Source organism: Aedes albopictus, chromosome 1, assembly GCF_035046485.1.
Source record: "Aedes albopictus strain Foshan chromosome 1, AalbF5, whole genome shotgun sequence".
Classification (NCBI taxonomy): Eukaryota; Metazoa; Arthropoda; class Insecta; order Diptera; family Culicidae; genus Aedes; species Aedes albopictus.
In genome coordinates this window covers 309,769,834-309,780,292 of record NC_085136.1, presented here as the reverse complement: position 1 = coordinate 309,780,292, position 10,459 = coordinate 309,769,834, and the positions used below count along the sequence as shown (strand labels likewise).

Below are 10,459 nucleotides of genomic sequence, written 5' to 3'. Positions count from 1 at the left end.
AAGACCTGGAGATTGACAGTACTTATAGATGATAGTATTATGGAAAGAACTTCAAAACAGTTTCTGGAAATACCTACTTTGAATTACAAGCTATTGATAAAATCGAAAACTAAGCCGAATCATAAAAAGTCCAACAATTTGAGAGACCTACGAAAATTTTCAAAATTTCGGATGTATAAAAATTTTGTAAAAATCTAAATGTTTCATTAGGACATAATAAATTCCGGAAACATTCGTAGACTGGAATATTTACTATTTAATTGAAAATTTTTGAAGAGGGAAAACCCCTTTGAATGACTTTCTTTTGAAGTCTTCCACAAAAAAAGCCAAAACATTGGTATCGAATACAAAAAAGGGTTTGATTTGACACTAGTTTTACAAAACAATACAAAAACAGCTAAAAATTCTGCCTTCAATAATAAGAGTTTGTTCTTTGTGTTTTTTTCCCAAGAGCCTGCGGCGTACCTGAGAGGTGTTCACGGCGCACCAGGGCGCCGCGGCGCACAGTTTGGGAAGCACTGACATAAGCGATCGGCAGCATCAGTCTCGTGTCTCGGCGACGATCGGGCCGGCGGCACAAATGTTCGTGAGAGCATAGGCAAAAAGAACGCTTTGAGACGAGAGGGTGGCGATTCAGGCAAGCTCGTCCACCGTACGTCGGAAGCAAGCGAGACTGCAAGCGAAGAGAGAAAACTTTGCTTCTCTTCGTCTCTCTCAACACTCGGGTCGATTCACACCAACACAGTCTCGGTCGCAGACAGAGGGGCGAACGAGCAGTTACGTTCGGGCAATGAAAATCAGTCCACTTTAGTCCAGCAACAAGAAAGGCCACACGAAAAGCCCACAGCGGCCAAAGAAAGATTAGAGTGTTTCAGTCCGGAAAAAGTGTGTGATTAGTCAGGAATCGTCGGAAAAGCACGGCCGTGGACCACGCGAGTTCGTTACTGGTTCTGGGCTACAAAAACGGTGAAAGTTTTACGGGTCGGCGAAGATTCCATTTTGGAACACCGAAAACCGTTAGTGTTACGTCAGAAGGGACGCCACTCGTCCGCCATCTTTAAAATCAGAACACGCCGCAAAGTGAGTCAAACGATTGGAATCGGTGATTAAGACTAACGATTTTTCTATTGGATGTAGATCTTCAGTCCATCCAACTCGGCGTTTTTTTGGACCAGCCTGCAGTAATTTCCGGAGCTCAAGATCGCTAGGTAAGAAGAGCATAATGCGCATTGGTTACGTGCTTATATGAAACCGCATCTGTTCCGCAGTACTCTCCGTCGCAATTGACCATCGGAGGTTGTCGACGACCGCCCGGCAGACGAGAACAATAGACGAACGACTGGTAAGAAGATTTTCGATTTCCATGGGTGTTAATTTTAAAGGAAAGCCACTTGATTCACAGGCACGCACGCTGAACAGCCGTAACATAGAAGGCCAACCACAGAAACCTCCACGAACATCAGTCGTGTGGAAAAACAAAGCCTTCCATACGGAAGTAAGTCCCTGCCACCTGTGACGTCACCACCAGGACTAATGGATTTGGTGCCGCAGGGCTTTGTTTTATATTCACAGCTATTCCATCCACGGTGGGAGGCGCACAGCGGTTCTATTCGTGACGTGCATCCGGTCGAGGCGGCAACTGCTGCAAACGGAGCCGAGGTAGCCAATCCTCCGGATTGGTGGCTCGATCGAGGGAGTTTCGGGCGTTCCGATCGCGGGCCAAAACCACATCGCCCTGGGAATCAGACACGGGCCGAGCCGAGCTGAGTAATCATCCGTGACGGAAGCGAAGTCCACCGGCGGAACGCTGGTGCATCGGGAGAACGTGTAGGGAGGTGCCGTCAATGATGATGGCCGCGAACGGAGCAGCATTACGGTAGGGGGCGCCCCAAGTAGTGAGTACCAAAATGTAATTTAGTATGTAAGCAGAATACCATAGAGAAATCAGAGCTAGGAGAAAGGAGTAGAGCAGGATGAGAAAGGCCGAAGGCCGCAAGATAGCTCCTAAATAAACATTATACACCATGATATGTTTTGTGTTGGATTCAGTTCGATTTGTGCGCAATTCCCTTTGAGCTTTCCGGGGCTGATCGAGGGCTTCAAGTCCCCCCCTCGACAGTCACTTGCAACGATCTCCTTAAATTTTAGCTAAATTTCCAAAAATTATTGAAGAAATGTATTTATTTCAATAAGAAAAAAACAATCTAAAAATTCTTTCTCAACGTTTATTTGACATATCATAGACGAGTTACAGTAAAAGAATCAGCTCAATCGGAGCATTGATTACGGAGAATGAGATGTGTGAAGTGAGCGACGTTGCTTAAAAATAGAACAAAAATCGATTTCAAATCATAATCCTTGTATGGAAAGTCGAAAAAATTTCCGCTCTACTGTAATTTTTTTCCTTCGCGTTTTCGAACTCAGGGCATGATTCCACACCAAAAATGATCATCAGCTTACCGAGTTCAAAAATGCTGTAAACTAGTGTAATCATTCCAATTTTGCCTGTTGAAAGCTTCTTGTAAAGCAGTTGCATTGAAGTGCGTGTAATCTCGATAATAAACATCTGAATTTATCTTAGGTGAGTCTATATTTAGCGACACAAATATCATGTCGTGATGTGATACACCAGGCATGGATAATTGATCATACTTTAGCACTTTACTTGGCGAATCCGTTAAACAAAGATCTAACAAAGAGCATCCCGTTTGATGAAAATAGGTGGGTTCATTGTTGATGCAAGTATACGACATTTGCTGGAAATTATATCATTGAACCGTTTTTTTTGACTATTATTCTTTAGAAGATCAACATTGAAATCACCAATAAAAACCCTAATTAATCCACCTAGCGGTGATGGCGCCTTCCTCGTGCCTTCGAAAACACATTTCAACAAATCTCAAGTGACATGTAGATGAATATCGCACTTCCATACGTTAAACAAAAATCCAATATATGGCACCAGAAATCATATCGTTTATGTAGCTTTGATGTTTGCGCCTATATGTCTTAAGGACATATATGAGCGAATCCAAAGATGGCCGTCACAATGGCTGCCTTGCAAATACCGAAAGCACGGATCTCGTCATCTAAACAACAAACAGAGCTGAAAAAGCAATGAGTAGCCCTGCTCACTCGTGATAAACATTGAGTAGCATTTTCGTTTTCGGGCGTTTTGTGGATGACGAGATCGGTGCTCTCAAAAATGCGAGTCAAAAATGCACCTGGACGCTCTCCCAATACACCATAACAAAAAGCCGCTATCTTAAACATTCAGCCGCAATTTTGGATTTAAGTCCGCCATCTTGACTATTCTGGTCTTTATTTTTAGACTCCACATTTCCTCCCCATACCAGATATACCCATATTGCAAGGTTTTAGAGCACAGAACTCCATTGAACAGCCACCATCTGGTCATCATTTTTTGGAGTCCACAATTCGTCCCTATATCAAATAAACTTATATGACACGGATTTAGAGCTTAAAACGCCATTAAACAGCCACCATCTTGAATTTGGAGCCGTCATCTTGGTGTTTGGGCCACCATTTTGCATATTGCGGTCGCCATTTTTGACTCCAGACATCTTCCCCATACCAAATATACCCATATTACATGCAGTTAGGGTCTAAAACTGCTTTAAACAGCCACGGTCTTGAATTAGGAGCCGCCATTTTGGATTTTAAATCGCCCTCTTGGAAATTGTGGTCGCCATTGTTTGGACTCCGGATATCTCCCTTATTTCATAGTTTTAGGGCCTAAAACTCCATTAAACAGCCTCCATCTTGATTTGAAGCCGCCATTTTGAATTTTAGACCGCTATCTTGGATATTCAGGTTGCCATTTTTGGACTCCGGACATTTTCCCCATACAAAATATACCCTTCTGGCATGGTTTTAGGGCCTAAAACTCCGTTATACAGCCGCCATCTTGAATTTTGAGCCGCCATTTTGTATTTTAGACCGCTATCTTGGATATTCAGGTTGCCATTTTTGGACTCCGGACATCTTACCCATACAAAATATACCCAAGTTACATGGTTTTAGTGCCTAAAACTCCATAAAACAGCCGCCATCTTCAATTGGAGCCGCCATCTTGGATTTTATACCGCCATCTTGGATATTAGGGTCGCCATTATTGGACTCCAAACATCTTCCCCATACAAAATATACCCATATTGCATGGTTTAGGGCTTAAAACTCCATTATACAGCCGCCATCTTGAATTTGGAGCCGCCATTTTGAATTTTAGACCACCATCTTGAATTTTGGACCGACATCGTAGAATTTATGGTCTCCTGTGTTAATATCCGCACAAAATTTGTCAACCATGCTGAAGGTTACAAAAATCGCCGCAGTTTGATGTGTCGCATGATGGGGCTTGGTCGGGGACTTGGTTCAGTTTTATATGTGGCCAGTTCTACCGGTGCTGGTCCGGATCACTCAGATGGCCATAACTCCGGAACGCCTTGATCGATCCGGACCATTTTCAATAGCAAACAATGCGGTAAAATTCCGGTTCGATTCGAGCTATAATCCGAAAAATCGGCCAATGGGAAGTGCCTTAAAAGTGAGTGACCTTTTTGTACACAGACATACATACACACATACACACATACACACATACACACATACACACATACATACATGGGGCAGCAGGGACGGATGTCCTGGGGCCTGACGCACCCCCCCGCTTGCGAGTCAGCCGCGTAGTTGCCGGCTAAGAATAGGACTACTAACCCCAATTCAAGGTGTCAAGCGACCCGTGCCGAGGAATGAGTGATCGAGGGGGTGAAAAAGATGCTCGATCTTTAACGGAGCCTGTGGGGCACCTGGGCACCCCCCACAGTAAGCTGTCCCTTACCGCGTTAATGCAGAGCTCTGGCGTGGTGGACATTATTTCTCGTGCGACTCGTGGGAATCAAATATGAGTAAACAAATTTCTAAAACAAGTGCAACAGGTAGTAGTGGTGCGATCAACCCCTTCGCAAGAAGCGGGTTGATGTGGTCTCCAACAAGGAGAAGCGAGGAGTCAGGTGCTGGAAGTTGCTTACGCAGCTCAAGCGTGGGAGCTCCTGTCCACTCCACGGCAAGCCAGCCGGCGGAGGTCATGGACGGAGCATGGTTGCTGAGGGCCATCAGCCAAGTAGCAGGAAAAGGACGGCCCGCATTGGAGGTAGCTGAGCAGCAGCTTGGCAAAATTATTGACTTCGCGACAACTAAGTCGAATATAAGTAAGGACCTGAAAACGGCCTTGCTTCGGCTTAGAGCGTCAGTCGATGAGGCCAAGCAGGAGCACGCGGTCGCGTTGCTGGCTGCGGCAGCGGCGGAACCCGCAAAGGAGAAAGCGTCTAAGCTTACGCAAACGGAGGCCTTCTCTTTCGCGGGTAGTCCGAAGAGAGTGGAAGCGAATGCTCGCGACAAAAGCGACAAGCATTCGCAGAAGCGGGCGAGGCAGCCGTCAGGTGAGGAGCTGTCTGGCGGCGCCCGCAAGGCCAGGCGTATAATAACCCCGAAAGCCGGTGGTAACGCTGGAAAGTCGGACCCCAGCCAGGGTTCCCGGAAAGCTGGGAAGGGTGGGCCTGAAAAGGCCGGCCCGTCCCGGAATGATGGGAACAAGGGGTTGCGACCAATGGTGGGCCCTCAGCAGCCACAGAGCAGGGCGATCCAAGGAGAGGACCCTCCTTGGACAAAGGTAGAGCGGAAGAGGAAGAAGAAGGGGAATCCGCAGGTAGAAGTGCAGGTCGCCAAGCCAAGGCGTAGGAAGGCAGGTGCCAGGCGCGAAAAAGGTGACGCTATCGTCATCAAGACCGAACAGTCGAAATACTCGGACGTCTTGAAGGCGATGAGGTGCGACGCCAAGCTCGAGGGTCTTGGAGCCGACGTACGCAGTATCAGACGTACTCGTACGGGCGAAATGATCCTGGAGCTTAAGCGCCAGAACGATCACAAGGGCGCCGCCTACAAGAGGCTGGCAGAAGAGGTCCTTGGAGATGGAGTGGAGGTGAGGGCTCTTACGCATGAGGCGACTCTGAAGGTCAAAGACCTAGACGAGATCACCGAAGCGGAAGAGCTCGTCACGGCACTGCGGCAACAGTGCGATGTTCAGGTGGCCGCCACAGCCGTCAGGCTGCGGAAGGGGCCAGCAGGGACACAGATAGCTCTGGTTCAGCTACCTGTGGCGGATGTTAAAAAGGCCCCGACAGGCGCAAACTGTGTAGGCGATGCGGGGCTGAAGGTCATAAGGCCCAAAGCTGCACGAGTCCGCCCATCTGCATGATCTGTACCGGGAAAACCTCGAAAAACAGACATGCGATGGGTGGTCCAGGGTGCCCGGCCTTTAAGAAAGCCGCAGTGAGCAACAAATCACAGTGCAGGTAACGCAGCTGAACCTGAACCACTGTGATGCGGCTCAGCAACTGCTTTGTCAGGCGGTTTCTGAGTGGGAGACGGATATCGCCATCATTTCGGACCCATACCGAGTACCCGCCGGCAACGGCAACTGGGCCTCGGATGGGACCAGGAAAATGGCGGCGATATGGACGACGGGTAAATACCCCGTGCAGGAGTTGGTGTCTACTACCTATGAGGGCTTCGTGGTCGCCAAAGTAAACGGGGTCTTCTTCTGTAGCTGTTATGCGCCTCCGCGGTGCACAATGGTTTATTTTCCCATTTTCACGCTCTTAATTAATAGCTCGAAGGATTGAGGAGATAGAACAATGGTTACTTCGGCAAAGTTGACGGGAATGACTAGCGTCATCTTTTGACAGTTAGAGTTTTCGGATCAATCCCCCTAAAAGTGAGATACACAATTTATGTTTTTAAATTGTTGAGATAGAGGGTTGACGTCTTCGGCAAAGTTGTAGCATTTTTGATTCCAAACAACTTTCCTGAAGACGTCAATGTTGTAATTTTTACTCCAATGGAGATAGAGGCCTGTGTTTGAAAGTTAACCCCAAAACACGTTTTTTAAGTAAAACATACATTTGTTGAATTTCTAGACCCATACAATGTTCTGCAAAGTTGTATGAATCAATAAAATACGCAACTTTGCCAAGGACATCAAAGCTGTAGGAATTAAATGAGACGAGTTATAGATGAATTTATGATTTTTTTCATCCACTTTTAGGGATAAATATCTTTCTTAGGGGCAAAAAGGTGCAGCTGAGGATACCCTTATCAGAAAGTACATCTATAGAGCTTTCAAATAAGGGTCAGTTTGTCCGTCCACGATCGTCTACTGAGGAGATATGGCCATAATAAAAAATCTCCTTACTACGATTTAATTGTAATCAAATCTACTTTGACAGAAAAATTCATGGCTACTATGATGAAATATAAATTAAACCAACTTTCGTCTTATCTTAATAAAAGTTCATTGTGATTACTTTCTTCATATAAAACTTCAAATTGCTTATCAGAAGAACTCTGTTGGCTTTGTGAGAGCGTATTGAACCCCGATAAATCCTAATATTTTATTCAATGAATGGAATTTGTACTAAATAGTGGAAATCTTATATAAAGGCAGTGGAAAACGTATTTTAGAACAAATTTGGTATTTAAAACATTCAGAACTGTTTCAGAACTGAACTTCGCTTAGAGAAGGCTATATATTATTTGTTCATAGTAGCCATGAATTTTTCTGTCAACGTAGATTTGAATGCAGTTAAATCGTAGTAAGGACATTTTTATTATGGCCATATCTCCTCAGTAGACGATCGTGGACGGACAAACTAACCCTTATTTGAAAGCTCTATAGATGTACTTTCTGATAAGGGTATCCTTAGCTGCACCTTTTTGCCCCTAAGAAAGATATTTATCCCTAAAAGTGGATGAAAAAAATCATAAATTCATCTATAACTCGTCTCATTTAATTTTTACAGCTTTGATGTCTTCGGCAAAGTTACGTATTTTATTGATTCATACAACTTTGCAGAACATTGTATGGGTCTAAAAATTCAACAAATGTATGTTTTACTTAAAAAACGTGTTTTTGGTGTTAACTTTCAAACACAGGCCTCTATCTCCATTGGAGTAAAAATTACAACATTGACGTCTTCAGGAAAGTTGTTTGGAATCAAAAACGCTACAACTTTGCCGAAGACGTCAACCCTCTATCTCAACAATTTAAAAACATAAATTTTGTATCTCACTTTTAGGGGGATTGATCCGAAAACTCTAACTGTCAAAAGATGGCGTTGGTCATTCCTGTCAACTTTGCAGAAGACACCATTGCTCGATCTCCTCAATCCTACGAGCTAATAATTAAGAGCGTGAAAATGGGAAAATAAACCATTGTGCGGTGGCCGATCGAGCGGTTCACGCAAATGCTGGACCGCTTAACGACCGTGCTAACAGGGCGAAGGCCGGTGGTAATAGCGGGTGACTTTAATGCCTGGGCTGTGGAATGGGGAAGCCGTTTCACGAACCAGCGGGGTCAGATCCTGCTAGAAACACTGGCCATCTTAGATGTCGACTTGGCTAACGTCGGTACCAAGAGTACCTATAGTCGAAACGGAGCGGAGTCAATTATTGACGTGACCTTTTGTAGTCCTGGCCTAACAAGTAGTTCGAACTGGAGAGTAGATGATGGCTACACTCACAGCGACCACCTGGCGGTTCGCTACAGTATCGACTACAACAACAGCAGACAGCGGATAGAAGAAGAGGCGGCTAGGCCAAGGCCAAGCCCTCGTAGGTGGAAGACATCATACTTCGACGAAGAGGTATTTAGGGAAGCGCTCCGCCGTGAGCGAAACTTACTCGGTTTAGACGGCGATGAGCTGGTAGCGGTGCTCTCACGTGCGTGTGATGCGACCATGCCTAGGAGAGTCCACCCTAGAAATGGGAGGCCACCGGCTTACTGGTGGACCGACGCGATTGCGGACCTGCGCCGCGCCTGCCTACGGGCTAGGCGGCGGATGCAGCGAGCACGATCAGAGGAAGAGCGAAACGAACGGCGGGTGGTGTTCGCCGCTGCAAAAGCCGCACTCAAGACCGAGATAAGAGCAAGCAAAAAGGCCTGCTTTGAGGGTCTCTGTCAGAGTGCCAATACGAACCCGTGGGGTGATGCCTACAGGATCGTTATGGCCAAGACGAGAGGTGTGATGGCTCCTACAGAGAAATCTCCAGAGATGTTGGAGGGGATCATTGGAGGACTTTTTCCGCGTCATGATCCTAGTCCTTGGCCTCCTTTCGTAGGACAGCCGGGGACTGGGGCTGGCGATGAGGAAATGGTCACCGATGTGGAACTTGCGGGGATAGCTAAGTCCCTTAGCGTAGGTAAGGCCCCAGGTCCGGACGGAGTTCCGAACCTGGCCTTAAAAGTAGCTATTGCAGAAGCTCCCGAGATGTTCAGGTCTGCTATGCAGAAATGCCTGGACGAGGGAGTTTTCCCAGAAGCTTGGAAGAGGCAGAGCCTGGTACTATTGCCAAAGGCGGGGAAACCACCCGGAGACCCGTCGGCATATAGACCAATATGCTTGATTGACACGGCGGGGAAGGTGCTCGAAAAGATCATCCTCAATAGAATGTTGAAGTTCACTGAGGGCGTAAATGGTCTCTCGAGCAACCAGTATGGCTTCCGGAAGGGGAGGTCCACCGTAGACGCTATCTTGTCGGTTACAAAAACCGCCGAGAAAGCACTCGAGCCTAAGAGGAGGGGAATTCGCTTTTGCGGGGTAGTGACTCTGGATGTAAGGAATGCATTTAATAGCGCCAGTTGGGCTGCTATTGCTGATGCGCTCTTGCGTCTGGGGATACCGGAGTACTTGTACAAGATTCTCGGAAGCTACTTCCAGAATCGCGTACTAGTATACGACACGGAGGTGGGTCGGAAGTGCTTTCACATAACCTCAGGAGTCCCGCAAGGTTCCATCCTGGGTCCGGTGTTATGGAATGTCATGTACGACGAGGTGTTGAGGTTAGAGTACCCAGTGGGAGTGGTGATTGTCGGATTTGCCGACGATATTACGCTCGAAGTCTACGGTGAAACGATCGAGGAGGTGAAGTTGACTACCGACCACTCGATCAAGGTTGTGGAGGCGTGGATGCGGTCCAGAAAACTGGAGCTGGCTCACCACAAGACAGAGGTGACGGTTGTTAACAACATGCAGTCGGCGCAGCAGTCGGAGATCAGTGTAGGAGAGTGCACTATCCTGTCGAAGCGCTCTGTCAAGCACTTGGGCGTGATGATCGACGATAAGCTTACCTTCGGTAGCCACGTCGATTATGCCTGTAAAAGAGCCTCCACAGCTATTGCGGCACTGTCCCGGATGATGTCCAATAGCTCAGCGGTGTACGCCAGTAAGCGCAAGCTTCTGGCTAGTGTTGCTACGTCCATACTTAGGTATGGCGGCCCGGCGTGGGGTACCGCGCTAAGTACTGAATGCTACCGACGGAAGCTGGAAAGTACTTACAGGCTTATGTGTCTGAGGGTTGCAAGCGCGTACCGTACCGTGTC

The 10,459-nt window shown here is 46.9% G+C and overlaps 1 long non-coding RNA gene across 1 annotated transcript; it reads left to right on the top strand.

Annotated features, from left to right (window-relative positions):
• Positions 1-1,222: 1,222 nt before the first annotated feature.
• LOC109426701 (uncharacterized) lies at positions 1,223-2,045 on the top strand. The gene is made up of 3 exons (XR_009997456.1): positions 1,223-1,342; positions 1,403-1,495; positions 1,552-2,045. It is a non-coding gene; the product is annotated as an uncharacterized LOC109426701 (long non-coding RNA).
• The last annotated feature ends 8,414 nt before the right edge of the window (positions 2,046-10,459 follow it).